The following is a 27,777-nucleotide window of genomic DNA, read 5'->3' as shown; positions in this document are numbered from 1 at the left end:
GGAACTAAATTCAGTTATTGTCAGAAGTTCACCACATGCCAAATGTATTATATTCTAACTGAATAAGAAAATGAGATTTATTGATATTCATAATAGAAATATTGGACAGTAGAGAAGTGTGATGCCTGGTGATGCCACTAACATGAGTATGTTTCTGGCCATTAGAGGAGGATGTTGTATGACATCTTGCATCCATCATTGATCTATCTTTCCACTTTCTGCAAAAACCTTGAGCAGTTTCATGTGTGGTTTTTTTTTTAATTTTTAATTTATTTTTTTGAGATGGAGTCTCCCTCTGTTGCCCAGGTTGGAGTGCATTGGTGCAGTCTTAGCTCACTGCAACCTCTGCCTCCCAGGTTCAAGCAGTTCTCCTGCCTCAGCCTCCTGAGTAGCTGGGATTACAGGCATGCGCCACTACGCCCAGCTAATTTTTGTAGTTTTTGTAGAGACGGAGTTTCGTTCACCATGTTGACCAGGCTGGTCTCGAACTCCTGACCTCAAGTGATCTACCTCTGCCTCACAAAGTGCTAGGATTACAGGGGTGAGCCACTGCACCTGGCCAGGTTCATGTGTTTTTATACTCATGTAGTTACCCTGTATTTTTTTAGTTATCTTTGGAGATGGAAGAGATGTGGATAATCCAGAGATGATGCTTGTAGTCAAGAAAGAATAACTGTGGCCTTGTGATGGGGAGCCAAGTTTTATGAAATGCCACAGAGTCAGTCGTCAGATCCAGGGTTCTAATTGGCTAGAGATCTTCAAAGTTATTTTGCCATATTGTTGTTTGAAGGGAAAGGAAATACTATCACACATTGATATATCTCTATATAAAATGGTTAGAAATGGTATCATATAGGTATTGTATGTTTGTGATCATAACTGCCTGAATAAAGGTTAAAATGTCATGGGAAAATGGGAAAACTTAATCAGAAGGAAATAGAGATAGTTTATTTTTAGCAATTTAGAATGTTCCATTTAAAAGCAGTTAAACTGGCAGGGGGAGGGGTACTGGGGTGGTTTAAAGGCCATAGCTATTATGGTGAGTGCCTGACATTTTGATTTGAAGTGTGTCTCTCTGCCTGTGTATTTTAGAACCAGAAAAATTCTTGGAAAACTACCTTTTTTTTTTTTTAAACTGTGTACCCAGATAAAATAGTGTGTTATTCCAAATCTAGAATTGAGATTTTAATTTTTGTTGTTAGTTCTGTCAGTCTTTCAGTCATTTGGCTTTTTAAAAAAATTTTAATTATTATACTTTTAAGTTCTAGGGTACATGTGCACAATGTGCAGGTTTGTTAGATATGTATACATGTGCCATGTTGGTGTGCTGTACTCATTATTAACTCATCATTTACATTAGGTATGTCTCCTAATGCTATTCCCCCCCCCCCCATTTGGCTTCTTTGCTCATTCTTTTAAGATTTAAGTTGGAGAAGAAAAATCACATCCATTAGTTTTGATTACTCAGATCAATAAATTGAAAAGGAAAATTAGAATCATTTGAATTTTAATGCATATGATGAAATTCTGCTAAATTAAACTATAAATTACATGTTTATTAAGCACCTAATAAACACTTACTAAAACAGTGTTCTAAATTGAACTATTTCCCTCTGTATATTTTCTTAGTTATTGATGGGTTATGGTTCAAGAGGGGAGCTGGGTGAGGTTTCTTAACTCTTTGAGGTTGGTTTGGCAAATTTAATTAAGTCTTAAGTGGCTCACTCTTTTTTTTTTTTTTTGAGTTAGAGTCTCACTCTGTTGCCCAGGCTGGAGTGCAGTGGCATTGATCTCGGTTCATTGCAACCTCTGCCTCCCAGGTTCAAGTGATTCTTGTGCCTCAGCATCCTGAGTAGCTGGGACTACAGGCGTGAGCCACCATGCCTGACAAATTTGTGTGTGTGTGTATTTTTAGTAGAGACAGGGTTTTACCATGTTGCCCAGGCTGGTCTCTAACTGCTGACTTTAGGTGATCTGCCCACCTTGGCCTCCTGAAAGTGCTGGGATTACAGGCATGAGCCACTGCACCCGGCCAAGTGGCTCACTCTTGAGGGCTTAAGCAGTGTTGGCATAATGTTACTGGATAAACGGTGAACACCAATACATCCCAGTGTATGATGCAGAATAATCCACAAATCATGATTTGTAGAAGTAGTGATATTTACCAAAGAAAATCCTAAACACTTAATTTGTAAAATGAACAGTGCAAATTGTTTTTAAGTCTTGGTCTTGAAAAATACTGTAAATGGCTTAAAAAACATATGCTTGGCCGGGCATGGTGACTCACGCCTGTAATCCCAGCACTTTGAGAGGCTGAGGCGGGAGTATTGCTTGAGCCCAAGAGTTGGAGACCAGCCCAGGCAACATAGGGAAACCTTGTCTCTACAAAAGTCAAAGAAACTAGCCAGGCATGGTGGTACGTGCCTGTTGTCTCAGTTACTTGGGAGGCTGAGGCAAGAGGATCATTTCCACCCAGGAGGTCGAGGCTGCAGTGAGCCATGATTGCACCACTGCACTCCAGCCTGGGTTACAGAGATCGAGAGAGAGACCCTGTCTTGAAAAACAAACAAACAAACAAAAACCCAAAAATGCTTGCCAAAAAAATGAAAACAAATTAGTATGTATTCTTTTAGACTTTTTTGTCTATATATACATATATGTAGACATTTTTATTTTGTTTATTTATTTTTAAATGGAGCCTTGCACTGTCACCCAGGCTGAAGTGCAGTGGCACAATCTCAGCTCGCTGCAACCTCTGCCTCCTGGCTTCAAGCAATTCTCCTGCCTCAGCCTCCCTAGTTGCTGGGATTACAGGTCACCACATTGCCCAGCTAATTTTTTTTTTTTCTTCTTTTTGTATTTTTAGTAGAGATGGGGTTTTACCATGTTGGCCAGGCTGGTCTTTACCTCCTGACCTCAAGTGATCTGCCCGTCTCAGCCTCCCAAAGTGCTGGGATTACAGGCGTGAACCACCATGCCTGGCCAGACATGTTTATTTTTATAAACATAGTACTGTACTCTTTCTCTCTCACTATATATATATATATATATATTTTTGGTCTTTGAGACAGACTCGCTCTGTTGCACAGGCTGAAGTGCAGTGGCATGTTCTTGGCTCACTGCAACCTCCTTCTCTCAGGTTCAAGTGTTTCTTCTGCCTCAACCTCCCAAGTAGCTGGGATTACTGGTGCACGCCACTGGGCCAGCTAATTTTTGTATTTTTAGTAGATACGGGGTTTCACCGTGTTAGCCAGGCTGGTCTCAAACTCCTGACATCCGGTGATCCGCCTGCCTCAGCCTCCCAAAATGCTGGGATTACAGGGATGAGCCACCATACCCTGCCTTTTCGGTTTTTGTTTTTTGAGATAAGGTCTGGTTCTATTGCTCAGGCTGGTGTGTAGTGGCGTGATCTTGGCTCACTGCAGCCTCTGCCCCTTGGGCTCAAGCCATCCTCCCACCTCACCCTCCCAAGTAGCTAGAACTACAGGCACGCACCACCATGCTTGGCTAGTTTTTGTATATTTTGTAGAGATGGAGTTTTGTCATGTTGTCCAGGCATGTCTTGAACTGGTGAGCTCAAGTGATCCACTCACCGCAGCCTCCCAAAATGCTGAGATTACAAGCATGATCTACCATCTTGGCCTCTGCGAATGTTTCATTTCCTACTGAAAAATTTGTCATTTTTTTTGTTGTCTTTTTTTTTTTTTTAAATGGCTGTACAGCTGGGCGTGGTGGCTCACACCTGCAATCCCAGCACTTTGGGAGGCTGATGGGGGCAGATCACCTGAAGTCAGGAGTTCGAGACCAGGCTGGTCAACCTGGTGAGAGACCCCGTTTCTACTAAAAATACAAAAAATTAGCCAGGTGTGGTGGTACACACCTGTAATCCCAGCTGCTCAGGAGGCTGAGGCAGGAGAATCACTTAAACCCGGGAGGTAGAGGTTGTAGTGAGCCGAGATTGTGTCACTGCACTCCAGCCTGGACAACAGAGTGAGACTCTTGTCAAATAAATAAATAAATAAATAAATAAATAAATAAATGGCTGTACAGTCTTCCAAGGTGTGAATAAGTAGTAACTTACTTACGGCCACTTTCTTACTGATAACATCTGGAGCATTTTTATTTTACTGCTGTTGTAAACAACATTGGTGGGGAACTACTTAAGACATATCTCTGTGTTCACATAGGGGAGTATGTCTGTAAGATAAATTCTTAAAAGTGGAATTCTAGGTAAAAAATAAAAGCCTTGGTAGGTGCTGCTAAATTGCTTTATACATTGCGTTTTACATTTCTAGTAGAGTATTTGAGAATACCTTCTTCCTACAGTTTAATTAAACAGTTAAAATTTAAAACCATAATTTTAAAAAGAACAAGTAACCTGACTTTAGGAGTTGGAACATCATCTGAATACTCGACCATCATTACTGGTTAATTGGATTTTTAGAAGTTTACAGACTAAATGAGGCAGATACTATTAATTCCACAGTGATTTAAGAATCCTGTGTCATTTGAAGCTTACCTGGTTAATATTCCTAGAGTACTTCATTATATTGTTATCCTTCATGTTTGGTAATATCAGAAATTTTGTCAGAAATATGTCTTGCCACATGTGCAAAACTAACAGCTTGAGTACAGTTTGTCACGCTGGATACAGTGTAAGCAGCCTTTATTTAGCAACTGTTTTCGGTGTCTTTGCTCTCTACTGATGATTCTCACCTAGGGGTTCTTTTGCACCCCCCCCCCCAACCACAGGGTAATTTGGCAATGTCTGGAGATACCTGGTTGTGAGACTTGAGTGAGGAATGAAGTCAGAAACAGTAAGGACTTGCTATTGGCATCTAGCGGCAGACAGGCCACGGATGCTGCTGAATATCCTACAGTTCACAGAAGAGCTGCTCACAATAAATAGTTATCTCGTTAGCTTGGCTTGGTGGTGAGTACCTGTAGTCCCAGCTACACAGGAGGTGGAGGCAGGAGGATCACTTGAGCCCAGGAGTTTGAGGTTAAAAAAACAAACAATCCACAAAACCAAAAAAGAGTTATCTGGGCCTGACTATCAACAGTGCTGAGGTTGAGAAACCCTGCTTTACACAAAGGAGTTAGGGTCCTCTATCATACAACTATCTGATGATTCCTTTGCTTAAACCGATTCTACCCTATTTCTTATGGCTGCATGCCACACTCACCTTTAGTAGATCAGAATTTCTTGCCTAGAGCGGCTGGCTGCTCTTGACTTTGTGTTGTTGTTTCTAGCTTTTTCATGTTTTGCTCAGCGGTAGGGACAGGCAGGCCAATTTAGTAGAGCTTGGCAAAGTGAAGCCTGGTATCTTCTATGAGGCTATAAAAGTTGTCTAAAGACTCCATGTCTGATAAGGCTCCTGGTAATTTCTGGACTGGAAGACTTGGCTATCATTGTTTTGCTGTTAAGTACCCCTTTCCACTCAAATGTAAAAGTAAAACACACACATGCCACCATCCTTCCCAACCAAACCAAAACAACAACATTAAAAAACCCAACAAACAAAAACAAAACACTTGATGATCAAGGAGAGCCTAAGATAACTCTTCTTATTCCACATTTCAAGTTTGTGCTTGATCTGTGCCATCATACAAGAAACCCAACTGGTATGACTGTCCTGAGTGCATTTCCAGTGAAGAGGCTGGGAGAGTCCAAAAGAATGTTTTGAGTCATCAGATCCTTTTAAAATGTCAGATTCTTTCCATGGGATTAATTTAAATCTGTTATGACCCTTTAAAAATCTTTATAAGAGGCCTCAGAGCCATAATAACATGGAATACTGCTTGTTTAGTGAAAGTCTTCCTAAAGAGCACCTTTATATTAGGTTTAATTTTTTACATTGTCAACCATCATGTAAGAGAGAGTCAGGAATTTTTGAGTCCTTAACTGGAAAGAACAGCTGTGTGGTACAGAAAGTCTCATGAAGTAAGTCTCCTTATGAATAAAAAGGAAGCTGTCCCATTAGAAAATAAAGCATTATTATTTTTTTCTTCCTTTGTCATGACAATTTAGGTTTAGGCAAAGCGTATTAGGTGTATATAAAGATGTAAAAAAATCAGTGTGCCTTTAAGATAAACCTGTAATTCTTGTTCAGAGGTAGTAAGCTGTAGGTCAGGTTATTGAAGAACAGAGAATGATTAGGTTTCTTTTGTGAACACAGAGTAGAAAGTTTCTGGGCTCTTCCAGGGCCTAGCGAATGGAAAGCTTTCCCCTTTGTTTCTTGATGTGTTTCTTTGTCCCCTTTGTTTCCTTTATTGTCTTACTTTAGTGCTCCCCAAAAAAAATATGATACAGACCACAAATGTGGGACACATACGTAATTTTAAATTTTCCGGTAGTCAGATTTAAAAAAAGTAAAAAGAAACAGAAGAAATTAATTAATTAATTAATTTTTTTGAGATGGAGTTTCATTCTTGTCACCCAGACTGGAGTGCAGTGGTGCGATCTCTGCTCACTGCAACCTCTGCCTCCCGGGTTTAAGCGATTGTCCTGCCTCAGCCTCCTGAGTAGCTGGGACTACAGGTGCATGCCAGCATGCCTCGCTAATTTTGTATTTTTAGTGGAGATGGGGTTTTACCATGTTGGTCAGGCTGGTGTCGAACTCCTGACCTCAGGTGATCTGCCCACCTTGGCCTCCCAAAGTGTTAGGATTATAGGCGTGTGAGCCACTGTCCCCAGTCTGAAATTAATTTTAATAATATGCTTTCTTTAACTCAGTATATCTAAAATATTATTTCAACATGTAACCAATATAAAAATGAGCTATTTTTAGATTCTTTTTTTCACACTACATCTTTGAAGTCTCATGTGTATTTTATTTTATTTTATTTTTTATTTTTTTATTTTTTTATTTTATTTTTTTTTTTTTTGAGACGGAGTCTCACGCTGTTGCCCAGGCTGGAGTGCAGTGGCGCGATCTCGGCTCACTGCAAGCTCCGCCTCCCGGGTTCCCGCCATTCTCCTGCCTCAGCCTCCTGAGTAGCTGGGACTACAGGCGCCTGCCACCGCGCCTGGCTAATTTTTTGTATTTTTAGTAGAGACGGGGTTTCACTGTGGTCTCGATCTCCTGACCTTGTGATCCGCCCGCCTCGGCCTCCCAAAGTGCTGGGATTACAGGCTTGAGCCACCGCGCCCGGCCTCATGTGTATTTTATATTTACAGCGTACCTCAATAAGGACTAGTCATATTGCTGTTTTTTAAAATTATAAATTCAGGGAGTCCATGTACAGGTTTGTTACATGAATATATCACTCAATGCTGAGGTTTGGATTTGAATTGAACTTGTTATCCAGATAGTGAACATAGTATCCAGTGGGTAGTTTTTCAACCCTTGCCACCTGGCTTCCCCCTTCTGAAGTCCCCAGTGTCTATTGTTCATACCTTTATGTTCACGTGTACCCAATGTTTAACTCCTACTTATAAGTGAAAATATGCGGTGTTTGGCTTTCTGTTCCTGTGTTAATTCAGTTAGGATAATGACCTCCAGCTGCATTCACGTTGCTGCAACGATGAATCATGCTGCATGATTTCATTCTTTTTTTTTTTTTTTTTTGAGACGGAGTCTCGCTGCGTCGCCCAGGCTGGAGTGCAGTGGCCGGATCTCAGCTCACTGCAAGCTCTGCCTCCCGGGTTTTTACGCCATTCTCCTGCCTCAGCCTCCCGAGTAGCCGGGACTACAGGCGCCCGCCACCTCGCCCGGCTAGTTTTTTGTATTTTTTAGTAGAGACGGGGTTTCACCGTGTTAGCCAGGATGGTCTTGAACTCCTGACCTCGTGATCCACCCATCTCGGCCTCCCAAAGTGCTGGGATTACAGGCTTGAGCCACCGCGCCCGGCAATTTCATTCTTTTCTTATGCTGCATAGTATTCTATGGTGTATATGTTCCACATTTTTTTTTTTAATCCAGTCCCCCGTTGAAGGTTGATTCCATATCTTTCCTATTGTGAATAGTGCTGTGATAAACATGAGAGTGCAGGTGTCTTTTTGGTTGAACAACCATTTATTTTTCTTTGGGTATATACTCAGTAATGGAATTGCTGGGTCAAATGGCAATTCTATTTTTAGTTCTTTGAGAAATCTCCAAACTGCTTAACATAGGGGCTGAACTAATTTACAATTCCATCATCAGTGTATGAGTGTTCCTTTTTCTCTGCAACCTTGCCAACATGTTATTTTTTGACTTTTTAATAGTACCCATTCCGACTGGTGTGCGATGGTAACTTGTGATTTTGATTTGCATTTCCCTGATGATTAGTGATAGTGAGCATTTTTTGATAGGCTTGTTGACTGCTTGTATGTCCTCTTTGAGAGGTGTTTGCTCATGTCCTTTGCCCACTTTTTAATGCGGTTGTTTTTTTCTTGTTGATTTGCTTGAGTTTCTTCTAGGTTCTCGATATTAGTCCTTTGTCAGATGCAAAGTTTGCAGATATTTTCTCCCATTCTGTAGGTTGTCTGTTTACTCTGTTGGTAATTTCACTGTGCAGAAGTGCTTTAGTTTAATTAGGTTCCACCTGTCAACTTTTGATTTTATTGTATTCCAGAATGATATTTCCTACGTTTTCTTCTAGAATTTTTATAGTTTTGAGATCTTACATTTAAATCCTGAATCCATCTTGAGTTAATTTTTATATATGGTGAAAGATGTAGGGGTCGAGTTTCGTTCTGCATATGGTTAGCCAGTTTCCCCAACACCATTTACTGAATAGGTAGGACTAATCATATTTCAAGTGCTGAGTAGTTATACGTGGCTAGTGGCTGCTATATTGGTTAGCACAATTTTATTTGGCCTAGTTCTTCTACTCTGCAAGAATTTTACTACTTATTTTTTTTTTTTTTTGGAGACGGAGTCTCGCTCTGTCACCCAGGCTGGAGTGCAGTGGCTGGATCTCAACTCACTGCAAGCTCCGCCTCCCTGGGTTCATGCCATTCTCCTGCCTCAGCCTCCCGAGTAGCTGGGACTACAGGCACCCGCCACCTCGCCCGGCTAGTTTTTTTGTATTTTTTAGTAGAGATGGGGTTTCACCGTGTTAGCCAGGATGGTCTCGATCTCCTGACCTCGTGATCCGCCCGTCTCGGCCTCCCAAAGTGCTGGGATTACAGGCTTGAGCCACCGCGCCCGGCCTAATTTTACTACTTATTAGCTAGAGGTCATTCAGACTTAGGTATTCATATACTAACATATACATAAAATTTAAGGAAAAAAGTATGTTTATAGTTACTTACCTCAGCTACTTGTTTTTAAGATACTCAAAATATATCATGTTTCAGCATTGTAGGTGATGATATAAATTGGCCTGGACTTCATTGGATTTGTGGCTGTGCGCGTGCCACTTTTCTAGTTACATGTATTCTTTAAACATTGATATGTAGCTGAGAAAGGCATCACTCAAAGAAAAGGAAGATGACTTGTACTTGAATTAAAGTCTGACATACCATGATAGACATATTCTAAATCTCGGTGCCATCAGGAAACTTGTTGATAACTGAAATTAAGAATTTTGGTATTGACTAGGTGCAGCAGCTCATGCCTGTAATTCCAGCACTTTGGAAGAGGGCACACTGTTTGAACTTAGGAGTTTAAGACCAGCCTGAGCAACGTGGCAAAACCCCATCTCTACAAAAAATACAAAAATTGGCTGGACATGGTGGTGTGCACCTGTAGTCCCAGCTACTTGGGAGGCTGAGGTGGGAGGTCAAGGCTGCAGTGAGCCATGATTGGGCCAGTGCGCTCCAGCCTGGGTGAGAGTGAGACTCGTTCTCAAAAAAAAAAAAAAAACAACAACAAAAAAGGAAAACAACAACAAAAATTATGGTATTTGGTGACCAACATTGAGTTTGGGGCTGTATAAATCCATGAAGAAGAGTTTTGGGACGAATAGTTTGTATTGAGTGAGGGTATGTGAGAGGCAATGATACCTGAAAAGTGAATTAGCAATTTTTTATGTTCATTTTTTGCTTTCCAAATCTTCTTTGGTGAGCCTATACTACTTTTATAATCAGAAATAAACTACCCCCCCCAAATTAATGCAAAAAGTAATTAAATCAAAGCAAGAATAAAACCAAAAAACCAATACCACTAATAGTACACAAAAGTAAAGAGGTTCGAAGACCTGGATTCTAATTCTGGTTCTGTCGTTAACATCTGTGTGATTTTGGATGAGTCAGTTAACCCCTCTGGGTTTCCACCTCTTCATCTATAAAACCAGAAATTAAAGTTGCTTAGATTCTTTAGGTCTTTTTGGTCATACAGTTGGGTAACACAGTTCCATGATAGCTTTCATGAAAGTCTTTTTGGGAATTTTAAATTTATATTTATATTTTATTTATTTAAGATGGCGTCTTGCTCTGTTGCCCAGGCTGGAGTACAGTGGTGAGATCTTGGCTCACTGCAACCTCTGCCTGGGGTCAAGCAATTCCCTTGCCTCAGCCTCCTGAGTAGCTGGGACTACACATATGTGCCACCATGCCAGGCTAATTTTTGTATTTTTAGTAGAGACGGGGTTTTACCATGTTGGCCAGGCTGGTCTCGAATTCCTGACCTCAAGTGATCTGCCCGACTCTGCCTCCCAAAGTGCTGGGATTACAGGTGTGAACCATAATGCTTGGCCCCTTTTTTGGGAATTCTTTAGATGGAATTAGAGAGTCTAGGAGATTCTCCTAAAATCATTCACATGGCTAGGTACAGTGGCTCACACCTGCAATCTCAGCACTTTGGGAGGCTGAAGTGGGAGGATTGCTTGATCTCAGGAGTTTGAGACTAGTCTGGGCAACATAGCAAGACCCCATCCCTACAAAAAGAATAAAACAAAAAATTAGGTGGACATGGTCGTGTATGCCTCTAGTCTTAGGTATTTGGGAGGCTGAGGTGGGAGGATTACTTGGACCAAGGAGTTTGAGGCTTCAGTGAGCAATGATTGTGCCACTGCTCTCCACCCTGGGCAACAAAGCAATAACCTGTCTCAAAAAGAGTCATTCACTGAAAGAATATTTATTAAATGCCTGCTAAGTAGCAAGCAGTGCCCTTTGGCAGGAAAGCATTTGGAAGAAATTGTCCTAAGTAGGTGTGCAGGTGAGATGGGGGTGGAAAGAAGCAAAAACATGAGAACGAATAATAGAAATAAAATATTTATGTAATACAGTATAATGTAAAAGGTGCTTCCTGGTTTTGTGTCTCATTTGATGTCATTTTTTATATTGGAGACATGAGGGAGAATATAAGGAAGCAGTTGAGACCATGTGAAAGACAAATAAAGAAGAGGAAGTTACTAAAAGCTTGATGGTACTGTAATAAAGCAGTTGGAGTCACCTGAGAAAAGAATATTTGGACTGAATCTGAGAGGAAAATTAAGAAAAAGTGATTGTGTTGAGATGATCAATGTGAGGATGGAATCCTGAAATTAAGTGTTAAGGAAGTATTCTTTGACAGAGTAAATACATACAGCATATACTGTTGGGATTATTACTGGGTTTAAAGATGTTTTGAAAGGTGAAACACTAACTTGTTTAGAAAGGACTAAAAGTACAAATTTGTTAAGACCCTCAAAACATAGATATACTTCTCAGGCTTATATAGCAGTCTCTGAATGCTTTTCAGAAATCATTGGATTGATTTCAAAATGCCTACATCGTTGGCACTGACCCCATCCATTTATCCACACTTTGCACTTCCCTTATTTTTAACCAAGCTTCTGTTCTCCAAACTACTCACCTGAAGAAGCAAAACATCTATTGGTGTTACCGGCAACAATGTTTAGGAGCATTGGAGAAAAAGACAAGAGGAATTTAAGAGAGGCAGGGTAAACAATAATAGTTTTAATTCCAAATCTGATTTCCTACTGGACTGTATCACATTTCTCTTATTTTAAAATGTCTTAACAACTTGAGCTAATGTTTATTTTCACTTTCAAGTAATATGACATTATGGAAATTCAGGCAATGTGTTAAAATACTAGGATACTGGTTTTGTGTTACTTTTCTCGACAGATAACTTTCTCAGATTCTTCCTAAGGTAGGAAATATTCTTGTTAGAGGGCCTGGGTATAGGTGTGGGTTTGAGACAGTTCAGCTGTATTCATGTTATGTGCTGGTCTCATAGGACTACAGGGATGCAGATATAATTATATATAATTCAAGAGGGCAGATATGATTGCATGATACAGTCAAATTAAGTACTGTGAGAGAGATGTGAGTGAGGGGCCCCTGCGGCTCAAAGGATGGGAGAGATCACATCAGGTTCAGGGAATCAGCCAGAAAAGTCTTCATGAAAGAAGTGACATTGGAGAGAACCCTCTAAGAATGGGTGGAGAGAGAGGCTGGAGCGGAAAGGGGCTTTCAAAGTAAACAGACCAGGGTTCAGACATGGGGTTAGCTGAGCCACAGACTGGGACTTAGAGTTTATGCGGGATGGTGGGGAAAAAGAAGGCAGGAAAGCAGAAACAGGATAGGAAAGGAAATGGGAGGGTGGGAAACAGTGGAGTACTGTGGACCCACGTGTGTTTTGCAGCTTTATATTCTGGTATAACCCAAATGATTTTGTTGGTAAATACTTGTGATGGGATTTTATATCTAGTGTGTATATAATTTAGTATACATTTCAAAATAAGAATACTGGCCTATATACATAATAGGTATTTATGTATGAATGTGTGTGTAACTGATACCAGAAAAGAGTGCTTCTTTTGGGATTGGTTAGGGAACCTACCATTTGTGCAAATGTTTCTACTTGTGGGCACCATGAAAAAAAAATTGTTCCCTGGTAGAAATGTTTAAAGGATCTCTCTCTGTGTGTGTGTGTGTGTGTGTGTGTGTGTGTGTGTGTGTGTGTAATGGGGAAAGATAGATGGGTGGGGTGGGGGGAGGAGAAATCAGGAGAGGGGAGGAGAGAAGTGGGAATTGGGAAAAGAGGATCTAGAACTTTAAAATGTGATTAGGGTACATTTTTTTTAGAGGAAATGCCTTTAGGGCACTTCACCATCAAAAACGTTTGTTGTCAGCCAGTGCAGTGGCTCATGCCTATAATCCCAGCACTTTGGGAGGCTGAGGTGGGTGGATCAGCTGAAATCAGGAGTTTGGGACCAGCCTGGCCAACATGGTGAAACCCTGTCTCTACTAAAAATACCAAAATTAGCTGGGCGTAGTTGTTCATGCCTGTAATCCCAGCTACTTGGGAGGTAGAGACAAGAGAATCACTTGAACCCGGGAGGTGGAGCTTACAGTGAGCTGAGATCGTACCACTGCACTCTAGCCTGGGTGACAGAGGGAGATTCAGTGTCAAAAAAAAAAGTGTTTGTTGTCAGTATATGTACAATGACAAAAACAATAGTGTTAATTCTTATGAATTACTAAAAGTTAAAACACTTGCAGACTTTTATTTTTCTCTACCTTAAAAAAAATCGTGGCTGGCCGGGCACAGTGGCTCATGCCTGTGATCCTAGCACTTTGGGAGGCCGAGGCAGGAAAATCGCTTGAACCTGGGAGGCAGAGGTTGTGGTGAGCCAAGATTGCACCGTTGCACTTCAGCCTGGGCAACAAGAGTGAAACTCCGTCTCAGAAAAAACCCCCCAAAAACAAAAAAAAAACAGCAAACCATGGCTTAGTGCCTGTAGTGCCAGTTACTCTGGAGGCTGAAGCAGGAAAATTGCTTGAGGCCAAGAGTTCGAGACCTGCCCGAGCAACATAGTGAGACCTCCATCTCTAAAATAAATAAAAAATAAAATAAAATAAAATGGAAGAGGGCATTCACATATCTTAATTCATATTGTTGCCAGTATGCTTTTTATTTTTATTTTTTAAAGAGTGTAGCAGTACCAGTTCTTTTGTAAATTATCTAACAGGCTAAAATTCTTTTATTTATTTATTTATTTATTTGAGACAGAGTCTCACTCTGTCGCCCAGGATGGAATGCAGTGGCGCAATCTTGGCTCACTGCAACCTCCGCCTCCTGGGTTGGAACAATTCTCCTGCCTCAGCCTTCCAAGTAGCTGGGATTACAAGTGTCCGCCACCACGACCGGCTAATTTTTGTATTTTTAGTAGAGACAGGGTTTCGCCATGTTGGCCAGGCTGGTCTTGAACTCCTGACCTCAGGTGATACATCCACCTCAGCCTCCCAGAATGATGGGATTACAGGTGCACACCACCAAGCCTGGCTCAGGCTAAAGTTCTATAAAAGAAATTGATGTTTCATTTGGATAGAACGTTTACTTTTGTGAAAACAATACAAGTCAAAAAGCTCTTGAAAGAAATGACTGTTGAATTTGAATATATTAGTTGCTTCAGAGGTGTTTATTTTTCTTAAAGTGCTGAAAAACTATTTAATTTTAAAATAAGAGTGCTGTTGCATTGTTCCTTAATACAGAAGTATTGTTGAAAGTGCAGCCTCTCAGGAAAGATGAGCGAACTTGTTTTTTGTGGGTAGTTCTTTGCTGCTTAGGATTCCTGTAAATTTAAAAGATGTTATTGGCTTATATGTTGTTATTGTGAATTACTAAAATATTAGGCCATAAAAATCTAACTTTGTGGTGCCCTGATAGTGTTTTTTAAATCTCTCCGTATCTTTTGCTAGCTTAAGAAAATTGGGAAGGACTTTGAAAATATACTTGGCCTAGACTTAGAATTTATTGTGTCTGGCCTTCCTGATCTTTTGAGTAGGTTCGGAATACTTCTCTTTGGTTTGGATTATAATTTTATTTCTTGTGGTTCCAAAAGTTATCTGTAACAGCCTCGTTTTTGTCATTGCCTCATTCTTAAGAAGCTGCTTTTTTTGCTTTTGGTTATTTGTGGGGGTTTGACACAGTGTATGCTTAAGATAAATGAAAAAAATATTAATAATAGTGTTCATGTGAGCAAGTTCTTTCTGAAAAAGGAAATGCTTAGACGTCCTTGGTGCACTTCTTTATGCTTGATACTATTCTTTGTGTGTGTGTGTGTGTGTGTGTGTGTGTGTGTGTGTGTGTGTGTGTCGGGGGGCGGGGGGAGAGAGAGAGACAGAGAGAGAGAGAGGTGGATCATATCTATTCTGATGCCTTCAGTTTCCCTTCTCAGGCTTTTTAGTCTGTATCTCCAGGCTAGAATTTTCTCCAGTCCAGACTTGTATTTCTAGCTACTGCTCGGTCCCTTTCACAGGTTTTCTCCCTTTAGGGAGTGGCCCCATCATCTCCCTCGTGGCCTGAGCTTCATTGCTTTGGGCCCTGAGTGTCTCTGCTTCTAACGGCTTGGGAGTTGCTGTTTTTTTTTTTTGTTTGTTTTTTTGGCGGACTCTCACTCTATCGCCAGGCTGGAGTGCAGTGGTGTGATCTCGGCTCACTGCAACCTCCGCCTCCCCAGTTCAAGCGATTCTCCTGCCTCCGCCCCCCGCTACAGGCGCGCGCCACCACACCCGGCCAATTTTTGCATTTTTAGTAGAAACAGGGTTTCACCATGTTGGCCAGGCTGGTGTCGAACCCCTGACCTCATGATCCACCCGCCTCGGCCTCCCAAAGTGCTGGGATTACAGGTGTGAACCACCGTGGCTGGCCTCGGGAGCTTTTTGAGTTTGTGCTGCTCTCTCCTTCCCCGATCTCGGCTCTGCTCTTTCCTTTCTTCCTGTCGTGGGAGTGTCAATAGGTCTCTGTCTGTAGCGTGGCCCTTGTGGACCCACCTTTGGGAGCTGCCTCCAGGAGCTGGTAGTGTACTTCCTTGGCCCTCACAGCAGAAATGGAAGCTCTTGGATCTGAACCTGCCCAGCTTCTCTATAGTGGCGCCCTCTTACCTCCTCCAGGTTCACTGCCTGCCATGAATGTGCTGTGTATGTGCACCTATCTCTCTGTGCCCTTTCTGCACGGGCTATTTATTCTCTTGACTGGGAGAGCCCTTCTTCCTCTTGTGATTCTGGCCAACTTCTTTTTGCTCTCTCAAGAGTTGGCTCATATATCACTACCTCTTTGAGGGAGAACTAGGTATCTCCTCGTCATTCCCACTGAGAGCCTTAATCTCCTATAGTACTTACCACACTGATGTCATAATTAGGCAAATATCTATCTTTATGTCTGCGAGTGCATTCTATTTAAAATTGTGATCCCCCTCTCCCCATGTTCCTTTCCTTGCTCTGCTTATTTTTTCTCTTGCACTTGTCCCTTTTCAATATACTATATGATTTTTTAAAAAAACTTCATTTATGTTTTAAAAGTACAGACGAGATCTTGCTATGTTGCCCAGGCTGGTCTTGAACTCCTGGGCTCAGGCAATCTGCCTGCCTCAGCCTCCCAAAGTTCTAGGATGACAGGTGTGAGCCACTGGGCCTGGCCTGTATTATGTTCTTATTTGTAATGTTTATTATCTGTACATCCTGCCCGAGCGTAAACTCCAGCAGGACAGTGATCTTTGTCAGTTTTGTTCCCTGCAGTATTGTCGGTACCTAGAACAGTGTCTGAGCCCTGGAAAATGCTTAAACTATTGAAGGAACGTGTACTTGTATGTCGAGGGCCCAGCTCGCAGTAGGCACTGCGTAAATTAAACTGATGATGAACAGTTTATTCTGTTAGATTTTCTAGCGGGTGTCTGGCTATGCCCTGTTTTGGTACTTAAAAGTAAATATAATTAAACACTTTTTAAGATTTTTATGCATTCAGATAAAATGTTTTGTTAACAGTCTGGTTTACTCTATTTATTAGTTTCAGATGTCCCAGTCAGCCAGATGTGTTTCATGCCTTCTCGTATTACCCCCCTTTATTGTGTAAACCAAAACCCAACAACTAAATAAATAAATATTTCCCCAAAGGTCGTGTTTTCAGAATACCATCTAAATAGAGGCTAAAATCACGCATGACCCATGGCAACAGTTTGTTGTTGTTGGTTTTTTTTTTTTTTCCGAGACTGAGTCTTGCTCTGTCACCCAGTCTGGAATGCAGTGGCGCGATCTCGGCTCACTGCAACCTCCGCCTCCTGGGTTCAAGCAATTCTTGTGCCTCAGCCTCCTGAGTAGCTGAGATTACAGGCATGCGCCACCACGCCTGACTAATTTTGTATTTTTAGTAGAGACGGGGTTTCACCATGTTGGCCAGGCTTGAACTCCTGACCTCAGGTGATCTGCCCACCTCAGCCTCCCAAAGTGCTGGGATTACAGCCATGAGTCACAGTGCTCGGCCTCCATGCCACCAGTTTTCAAACCTTTTTGCTCATATAGGCTTGAAAGAATTTTGTAAAACAATGTATTTTTTGTATTGATTCTGAAAAGTTTTTTTTTCTACATGTTTACATAGTTGCATAGCATGTAATTTCTAGGATATTTTAAAATGTTGACATTTAATAATTAAACTGTTTCATTACTTTTATTTATGTATTTAATGATACTTGTGGACAGCAATTTGTTTCCTACCATCATCTTCTAAAAAATTGAATGAATTCTTTAACTGTATGCTTGTTGAAGTTGTATTTCCATTGTACTCCAGAATTTTGTCAGAAAAAAATATTTGTAGACTGGAAAGTCTTATTAACTGTTAACCCTCTCATACTTCTCATACTTTAAAAATATATCATTTTAAAATAAAAAAAGTTAAAATGTCTTGTGACCATGAGGCTCTAAATGTTAATTGAATTCAGAAGTAAACAGAATTTGCCATTGCCATTATCACATAATTCAAACTAATATAAAGGTATTATGTTTTGATAAATGATTGTTAAAAATATTAAATACTTATTGGAAATGTATCTCGATGAAATGCATAGGACTGTGGCTTTTTTTTTTTTTTTAAATTAAAGAAATGAGCTCTTCATACATGGGTGAATATTGATTATTGCCAGAATGGGGATTTAGCATCAATTTCTTTTTTTTTTTTTTTGAGATGTGTCTTCCTCTGTTGCCCAGGCTGGAGTGCAGTAGCATGATCTCGGCTTACTGCAACCTCCGCCCCCTGGGTTCAAGCAATTCCCCTGTCTCAAGCTGAGATTACAGGTATCCACTACCACGCCCAGCTAATTTTTAAATTTTAAGTAGAGGTGGCGTTTCAGCATGTTGGCCAGCTGGTCTCGAACTCTTGACCTCAGGTGATTCATCTGCCTCAGCCTCTCAAAGTGCTGGGATTACAGGTGTGAGCCACCACACCCGGCCAATTCTATTTCATACTCTTCTTTTTTTTATCGTGATAAAGCACTGACAAATCCTAATTATATAAGTAAGAGATAGGAATGGGAAGTGTTCTGTTATTGCAGCATCACTCAATCCTTTGAACTATTTCTGAGTTTTGTGTCAAAAATCAATCTATCACCAAAAATTATTTTTGGTAACAACTGGTTAGATCCTCCTTCAGTATTGTTGAAAGCAGATAAACTACTAGATTTGCAAAAGAATTTGTTTTCCAGTTGTTATTTTCTTAACACTCAAACTGACCCTTTGTTTGGTGACAGAGAATGGAAGTGAGCTGTGCTAAGGTTTGGGACCAGTGAGCAGGTGTGTTTCTCTTTTTAATGTGAGAGAAGGAAGATTTTGAAAGTGAAGCTGAAAAAGGAGAATTTGCAGTGCCATCACAGACAAGATTTCAGGCTGGTGGTTTTAGGATGGAATACATAAAAAAATGGAGTCTTTGGCCAGGCACAGTGGCTTATGCCTGTAATCCCAGCACTTTGAGAGGCTGAGAAAGGAGGATCGCTTGAGGCTAGGAGTTTGAGACCAGCCTGTGCAAGAAAATGAGACCCTGTGTCTGCCAAAAATAAAAAAAAAAAGCAGGGCGTGGTGGCTTGTGCCTGTAGTCCCAGCTTCTTGGGTGGTTGAGGTGGGAGGATCCCTTGAGCTCAGGAGTTCGAGGCTGCATTGAACTCTGATCACTGTACTGCACTTCAGCCTGGGTAACAGAGTGAGACCCCACCTGTTTTTTTTTGAGACTGGGTCTCGCTCTGTTGCCTAGGCTGGAGTGCAGTGGCATGATCTTGGCTCACTGCAGCCTCTGCCTCCCAGATTCAAGCAATTTTCCCACCTCCGCCTCCCGAGTAGCTGGGATTATAGGCATACCAACACACCTGGCTAATTTTTGTAGTTTAGTAGAGATGGGGTTTCACCACGTTGGCCAGGCTGGTTCCGAACTCCTGACCTCCCATGATCCACCCTCCTTGGCCTCCCAAAGTGCTGGGATTACACAGGCATGAACCACTGCACCATGAACCACCGCACCTGGCCGAGACCCCAACTCTTAAGAAAAAGAACATTGAGACTGTGGAAATGGATTTCCTTAAAATTATCTGTGGAGTAAGATTGGTAAAAGGTTGGTAATTGTTGATCCTGGGTGATGAGTATGTGAAGGTTTATTATACTGTCCTTTCTACTTTTGAGTATATTTTAATATTTATGTTACAAAAAGGAAAAACAAAGCAAAAATTCTTTGTGGAAAGTTTCACCATGTATGCATTCAAATTTGAGTAGTGACCTTTGGCGCCACTAACACCATTAGTCTGAGTGTTAACAAAATAAGGCATTCTTTTAGGTTGAACTAGATGAAATTTCCAATATTTGACCATCTTGATGTATAAAATTGGCACTTGCATATGGTTTAACCTAATCTTTTATTGCATATATTGGTTCTTCCCTCTCCATCAGTTTCATTTCACTAACTGGGACTCAACTTGATGGCTCAGGGAGAATTTTTTTTTAGGTTCTCCCATTCTCAGAGATATTCTTTTCAGTTAAGAGTTGTTGAAAAGAATTTTAGTTTGTTGTCAGTATGGTGTTAGGTGCTATATAGACTGAATTAAACAGGCAGCCACTTCTTAACCCTGAAGAGTTAAGTTATGTTTTGTTCAGTGTCTATTCTAAGTGTGGACAAACAAATCAGTTCATTTAGCAAGGGCCAAGTGAACGGAACTAGAATGTTTGGGGACAGGCAGGTGAAGCTTTCACCTGAATGGTACCTGAGAAGTTGGCTTTATTTATTTATTTATTTTTACTATAAATGTGTGAGGTAGGAAAACAAGGCTGCCCAGCTCATGGCAGTTCTGAGGATGATCCTTGAGGGCTGATGTCGGCCTCCAGTCTTCGCTGAGGAGAAAAGCACCCTCCCTCCCCCACCCACAGCAGCATGGGAGAGAGGCCCTGGAAGTTGGCTTTATATAGAAGTTAATCTTCCAAAGACCTCGGAGTGTATCTCTGTGTGTTTTCATCTTTATTGTGAAACCTGGAAATAACAGACTGGAGATAGGTATTGTTCTTAATGATTTTTTTCTTTCTTTTTTTTTTTTGAAACAGTCTCTCACTCTGTCACCCATGGTTTAGTGCAGTGGCATGATCTCAGCTCACTACAACCTCCTTCTCCTGGATTCAAGCATTTCTCATGCCTCAGACTCTCAAGTAGCTGGGACTACAGGTGTGGACCACCATACCTGGCTAATTTTGTTTTTGTATTTTTAGTACAAGATGGGGTTTCTCCATATTGGCCAGGCTGCTTTTGAACTCCTGGCCTCAAGTGATCTGCCCGCCTCAGGCTCCCAAAATGCTGAGATTACAGGCATGAGCCACTGTACCTGGCCAATTTTTTCTTTATTGGGAAGGAGATTGGCATCTAGAGAAGTTAAGTGACTTAATCTCCTCTCAGGGTAAGTCAGCATTGGAGCCAGGTTCTCATGGTTTCTCAGTATGTACTTCATATCCTAGATCAGTGGTTCTCAAAGCATGCTTTGGGGATCCCCAGAGGTTCCTGAGACCTTTTCAGGGGTCTGTGAGGTCAAAACTAATTTTATAGTAATACTAAGACATGATATGTTTTTCCCTCTCTCATGAATATACTGTGTTTTCCAGAATCTACATTACCTGTACCGTTGCAAGAAATTGAAGCAAAAGTGGGTTTTGGGAATCCAGTTGCTTTATATTAAGCCAGACATTAAAGAGATGTATAAAAGTGTAACCTGAGGAAAATGTAGTTTAAAAAAAATTTACAATTGTATTGAAATGAATTAATACATATTAAAATTTTTCCCATTTTTAATTTTAAAGTGGTAAATGTTGGTAGATATAATCCATATTTTTAAAAAGTTCTTTGAGATCCTCAATAATTGTGAAACTAAAAGTTTCAATGAGACCTCTGGGTTTCAGTTTCATCATTCTCAAAAAGAGGCCAGATGTTAGGTTGTAGAGGACCACAAGTTGTCATTCGATGTGTCCCAAGTCATTTGAAAATAGTCTGTTTTCAGTTCTACAGGATAGATATCCACATCATAAAAACCTTTATTCAATTTGCCCTTCTTTGGTTTCCTTATATGTAGTTTCAGCAGGTAACCAAGTATTAACTGAAGCTAAGCTGTGTCATTTTTATTTCCCCATTTGAAGTGGGAAAGCAACCTCAAGTGAATATTTGAAGGATCTCCAAGCTGAATTGTTTGTCCATGTTTTGCGTAAGAGCAATGTCAGTTGGATTTCATTGTTTCTTTCATGGATTTTTGGATTTGTAGTTTCAGTATACATTTAAATATTTTATATATATATATATTTAAATTTTTTTCTCTTAAAAGGGGCCATGCTAATCCTCTCTGTATCATTCCAATTTTAGTATATGTGCTGCTTCAGTGTATGTTTTTATTAAGAGCTTTTTCAGTAGGATTCTGTATTGTATAGATAAGAGACCCTTAACGTTATGGCTGCCTTACACTTTTCTTTGAAAAGGTTTAAGAACCTTTCTTAAAATTAATATTTGCATTTATTTGGCAATTAAGTTTTATAGGTAATGGATCTAATTTATTTTTCCCTTTTTTTTCTTATTTCCTCTTCCCCTCTCCTTCCCATCTCCTTTCTCCATTACTGCTTTTTTTCTCTCCTTCCCTCCCCTCTTTTAATTGCCAATATGACCTTGGGTGAAATACTTAGTCTCTATGTATCTTGGATTCTCCATTTGTAATGTGTGATGTTGTGAAATAATTTCTGTAAACCACATAGAACATTGCCTGGCTCATTATCAAGGCTCAGTAAATGTTAGCTGCAATTTTTGTTGTTGTTATCATTAAAGCAGGTTGGCAGTTCCTGGAATGTATTGAGTACTCAATAAATGGTGGTTATTTATATTATTTAATATTACCATTTTGCACATTTGCTTTTAGATGGTCTATTGTGTTTGGCTGAGGCAGATGTATAGTAGGTGTAGTAGTAGTATTATATGCTGTCTTGATTTTTTAATGATAATGGGTTTCTTTTTTATGAAATGGTGCAGATGCTGATACTCCATGGCTGTAATCCAAATATTTAGTAGGTATTGTGGCCTTTATAAGCATACTCCCGAGAACAGCCCATGAATTGAATGGGAGGTGTGGAGATTTGGTCCTTGTAAATCACCGTTTAGAAATGGAGATGTATTGGATTCATATTTCGTGTGTAGTAAAGTCATAAAACAGACTGTACTACTTTACAGTCTAAGTGATTCATCTTGTTCTTAGTTTTCAGCTGTTAGTGGACACTAGTCAGGTATAATAAAGCAACTTCTTATTCAGTTAAGTTTGTGTTAAATATATGATCTTATTTGTGAATCTCATGAATAAGTAATTTATAGATTATTTTATGATTACTAATTGTTAATGGATCTAAAGGCTCTTAAAATTCTAAGGATAGAAGAACAGTGACCACCAGTAGTATGAGTTCTATGTGCTGGTAATACACCTACATAGTAGGGCATTGAGTGCCTAAGAACTGCTAACCATTGATTGATTAATATAACTATTACTTGGGTGGATAGTAGAGTCTGATTTAGAAGTCAGAGTATGGTATGTGATATTTGAACTGATTCAGCAGGGATTTGAAGTCTCCTTATTAAAGGATATGTTGTTAATAATATAAACTTTAGTGGAAGGAGGAGTGGTCTTTTTGTAGCCTATAGGATATGTACTTGAATATGGTCTCTGTTACTGAAATATATGTAATTTTGAGCAAATCCTTTATCTTTGGTGAATTTGGGTTTTTCAGTTGCAAAGTAAGTATCAAACCTAGCCAGTCTAGCTCACTGGGTTGGTAGGGTCATTACATGAAATAACTCATTTTGATCCAGTGTTGTGCCTTCCACGAGAACAACAACAACAACAACAACAACAAAAAGCAAAAGGGGGGGATAAAAGAAGAAATAATACATTTTGAGAATGCTTGAAAACCTTGAGCATTATACAGGTTTAAGTTAGCATTCTTCCTACTTTCAAATGTGAGGGCATCGTTTGTGGAATATTCTGACTCCAGCTTGTGTTAATGCTTTTACATTTTTTGTTGTTGTTTAGGTTTATCAATGACATATACAAGATTTGAGTATCATAATCCTCTATTTTTATGGCCATTAATTGAAATGAAGAATGTGTGTATTCAAGTTTGAATATATAGACATGCATACAATAGCAGTGCTGTTCATGACACTGTAGTTAAGCATTTGTCAGAGTTTCCACTGTAAACTTCCCTTTGAATGTTTTTTCATTTTAGCTTGGCTTTCCTGTGGGTTAAAATTATAGGGCCTGAATATTTTTGGATGGAAACTTTTTCCTTCTTTTTAATAGGGAATGAATGCATGCTATTAAAAAAAACTATCTTTTCTTACATTTTTAAAACATTTTATCATAAAAGTTTTAAAAGCCACTTCTAGGCAGCTTTTTTCTTTAAATCATTGTGTTAAATGTTGTGACTTCATCCCTATAAACAGTTTTTCTTTACCTTTGTAGTTTTTCCTCTAAAAATTGTCAGTCTTCGATGTATTATCTAAATGAGAGATTATAAATAATTTTTGTAAACTAATTGTAAGATATAAAAAACAGTCATATATTGATAAAAATATATGGATACCCATCCCAAGTTAAGAAAAAGTAAACTGCCTAGAATTTATAAGATTCCTTAGACTTTCCTCACTAAAATTGTTCATTGGTCTTTGATTTAAGTATTTGTAAAGTGTGTTGGAAACAGGCCAGGACTTAGACTGCCCCTTTATATCCAGAACACCCCCTTCTACTGGGTGTCATGTGGTACGTGTGTTCTGGTTTCACGTGACCGGATTGGGTGGCTCCGTGATCCAAGACCATCCAATCTATAGGCAAGGCATAATGTGGCCCAGAGCTTCTACCCAACAGAGATGAGAGTGAAATGGTGTTCCAGCAGAACCTTTCTCTAGGGAAGTTTGAATTTGAGAAAGAGTTGTCGAAGGCAGGAATAGATGCTGAAAGACCCAAGAAAAAGAAGCAAAGAAGTGATAAGCTATGTTGATAGGGCAGGGAGGGTGAGGTGTGGGTTGATCTGCCTTGATCATCGCTTAAATTACTGTTGATCATTCACTTATATTACTGTTGTCAGGGCCACCTCCATGTCTCATGTCTCTCAGCAACATTGGACACTTGTCCAATTTTGTGGAAATTTTCCTTGTGGAAACATGCTCTTCTTTGGCTTCTGTGACCCTGCTCAGGTTTTCCTTTTGCCTCTGGCTGTTTCTTCTCATTCTTTTAGCTGGCTCTTCCTCCTCTACTCAACTTGTAAGTGTTGGGTTTGTTCAGAGCTCCTTCTGCTTCACTTTTTGCACCCTTGCCATAGGTGAGTTCATCTGTCCTATTGGCTTTAAGGCCACTTATATATTACCATTTATATATGGTTGGTGCCCCCATTTCTTTTCTTACTTTTTTTCCTCCCAAATATGACATTCCTTTTGCTTTTCTTATTTTATTTTATTTTTTTTTTGAGATGGGGTCTCACTGTCTTGCCCAGGCTGGAGTGCAGTGGTGCAGTTGTGGTTCACTGCAGCCTCAACCTCCCTGGGTTAAAGCCATCCTCCCATCTCAGTCTCCCAAGTAACAGGAGCATGCCATCACGCCCAGCTGAGGTGCCCACATTTCTATCCCCACCTCACCCTTTTCAGACTTTGGTCTTGTATATACAATACATCTCCATGTATATGTCTTATAAACATCTCTAATATAACACATTGTCAGTGAAACACTTGATTTCCCCTACCAAACTATTTCTTCCCTCTTTTACCTGCTGACTCCGCTGTTCACCCAGGTGCTCAAACCAGACAACCCGGCTCCCACCCACTGAACGTGGAGAAGTGGGGCAAGTGCCAAGAGTCACCTTTGACCCCTCTCTGTCTTAGTCACTTTTCACCTGTGTACTCTCCCCCCAGAGTAGTTTCTATCAGCAAGCACAATTGATTTCTACCAATTCTTTCTACAGTAAATTATCTCTAATTTGTCCATTTTGTCTCCAGTCCTTATCATGATTCTGTAACAGTTGCCTCCTGTGTAGCTGTAGTCTCCTAACTGGTGTCCCTGTTTCTTGTCTTGCCTCTTTTCCATTCATTCAACTCATAGTGACCAGAGTGATCTTTTTAACAATACAAAGCATATTCATATTTCTCCCTCAGGTTTTAATAATATAAACCATATGCGTACTCCAACTTTAATACTATCATGATTCTTTACTGAATCTGGAATTAAATCCAGGTTCCTTCTCTTTACCTTTCACTATTTTCTTTTCACCTTGGCTTTTCTATTGCACTTTTTCTGAAATCACTAATTAGAATTTAATGTTAAAGTCAAATGCATGTGGTTTAAAACTCCCAAGTTTCTAAAAACTTTAACAGACTTGATTTTCTCTCTCCATCTCATCCCCCTTTCCTGTTACTCTTTTTCATTTAATAAAATCCACACCAAAACCAAATTACAATTAGCCCTGTCCCAGCCTCTTGAGTCTGATTGCATCAGACATTTCTCAGACTTCCTAGAGAGCTGTTTTGGTTGTTTCATTAGCATTTAGAGGCATTTCTTTAAAATTACAGAAGGTTTTACTCTTGTATATCTTTAGTACACTGTTAGCACTGGAAAATGTCTCAGAGCTTTACTTCGTTTTTGCGGGCACTTCATCTTGGTTCTCTGTCTCTTTCTATGCTGAGTTTTCTGCCTCATTGTTGAGTTTATCTTGTCTCTAGCTGCCCCATGGTTCCATTTTTAATCTTCTATTCTTAGTTTTCCACTTACTCAGTCATTGAGCTATCTGTTCCTTTGATTTCAACTTACACCTTTATGGGAAAACTCTGGAATCTCTACCGTTTAATTTAGCCCCTTGTTTCCAGTTCTATTTCCAGTCTTTTTCTCCTTTGGAGTTACCTCACATTCCATTGTTGCCACTACAGTTCATGAACTTCCTTGACTAACTTCTCTGTCTGATTATTTCATTTTTACCGACAGTATCATCATTCTCCCAATCTGGAAACATTAGTAATCTTTGACTGTCTTTCTTTTCTGTTATATCTAATGTAATTTTAAAAATCCCTTTGTTTCTTACCTTTTGGTATCTCAGTCTTCTTTTTTTTCTGTTCTTCCACGGCCATCAGCTTCGTATAAGCCCTCACAACTCTTCATGCTTGGTTCGATGACATTGTTTTTGGCTAATTTGATTGCCTCCCATCAACACCCCCCCGCCCCCAAACCCTTCTCATTATGTTTGCTCCTGTCCAACATTTCTGTGTGGTCAGCCACATGAAACCCAGGTTACCCTGCAGTTTGTAAAGTCCTTGCTGGCCAGGTATGTCCTCATTCCTCCCTCTCTTTTCCCACTCTTTCTAGTCACCTGTCTTCTATGCCCTAGACATGCGTCTCTTATAATTTCTTCCGTAATGTGCTCACTCTCACCTCCATGCTGTTCTTGCCTAAAATATCTTCTACCTTTCCTTTGTTTATTCCTTGTTTTATTCATGCTTCTTTTTGGTCCCATCACTAGCTGAAAGCAGTTCAACCTAACTGACTTTCTTCTTGACCTTAGGCTGTGCTGGTGATAATACAGGTTTGAACTCTCAGTTAGACTCCAAATCGTATGCGAGTTCAACAAATGTCAGGTGTTCAGAACAAAATGAAACGACCAAACCTCTGTGTCATTACATTTTCCTGAACAGTAAATGAAATCCAAACAAAGAAGGTTGAAGTCTTAAAGTAAGCCAGCTTTAGTGCAAAGGAGAAGGCTGGAAGGTTACAGAAGGCTTCGAATCATCTTTTGAGAGACTTAACACTAATGTGAAGGGGTTCTTTATTTTATTTTATTTTTTGAGACGGAGATTCACTCTTGTTGCCCAGGCTGGAGTGCAATGGTGTGATCTCAGCTCACTGCAACGTCCGCCTCCTGGATTCAACCAATTCTCCTGCCTCAGCCTCCCGAGTAGCTGGGATTACAGGTGCCCGTCACCATGCCTGACTGATTTTTGTAGTTTTAGTAGAGATGGGGTTTCACCATGTTGGCCAGGTTGGTCTCGAACATCTGACCTCAGGTGATCCACCTTCCTTGGCCTCCCACAATGCTGGGATGATAGGCACGAGCCACTGTGCCCAGCCTGAGAGGGCTTTTAAATATTAACAGAAATAACAGGCCAACTGGAGAATCTTTCTAACCCTTGGTAGTTGCATTTTGCTTGGTGCAAAGAGGAGATAGATGACAGAATGCTTGTCTGCCTCAATCTATGTTAAGGAGTCTGTTAGGAAGATTAACCCTTCCAGATGGTCCTCCAGTGTGTGTTGTAGGTGTTAGATGAAAACAAAAATGATCAGTAGTGAGAAGCCAGCTCTCATTAGTCTTTAGCAGAGGTGGGATAGTGTACAGGTACCAGGTTGTGGAGGTCTGAAGCTCAGCAGGGCCCGCTTTCCAGCTGTGTGATGGTGGGCAAGTTACTAAATATCTTTGGGTCAATTTTTTATATGTAAAAATAAGGTTGGTGATACCTACCTCACAGCGTTGTAGAGAAGGTTAAAGGAGTTAATACATGTAAACTCCTTAGAACAGTGGCTGCCACAGAGTAAGTGCTTACTAAGTCT

The 27,777-nt window shown here is 40.2% G+C and overlaps 1 protein-coding gene, 1 long non-coding RNA gene and 2 other non-coding genes across 12 annotated transcripts in view; 1 reads left to right on the top strand and 3 right to left on the bottom strand.

The window, feature by feature from the left end:
* The window catches only part of PPP2R5E (protein phosphatase 2 regulatory subunit B'epsilon), a 169,967-nt gene that overhangs the window by 43,922 nt on the left and 98,268 nt on the right, over positions 1 to 27,777 (top strand).
* LOC144330278 (uncharacterized) lies at positions 8,032 to 9,825 on the bottom strand. Its single transcript, XR_013396308.1, has 2 exons — positions 9,626 to 9,825; positions 8,032 to 9,002 (listed from the first exon to the last, which is right to left on the bottom strand). It is a non-coding gene; the product is annotated as an uncharacterized LOC144330278 (long non-coding RNA).
* On the bottom strand, positions 19,933 to 20,074 carry LOC114680024 (small Cajal body-specific RNA 20). The gene has a single exon (XR_003732100.1).
* LOC114679809 (U6 spliceosomal RNA) lies at positions 21,442 to 21,544 on the bottom strand. Its single transcript, XR_003731906.2, has one exon. It is a non-coding gene; the product is annotated as a U6 spliceosomal RNA (small nuclear RNA).

Source organism: Macaca mulatta, chromosome 7 (assembly GCF_049350105.2).
Source record: "Macaca mulatta isolate MMU2019108-1 chromosome 7, T2T-MMU8v2.0, whole genome shotgun sequence".
In the NCBI taxonomy this organism is placed as follows: Eukaryota; Metazoa; Chordata; class Mammalia; order Primates; family Cercopithecidae; genus Macaca; species Macaca mulatta.
The sequence above is the reverse complement of the archived record's forward strand: the minus strand, read 5'-3'. Positions and strand labels throughout refer to the sequence as shown.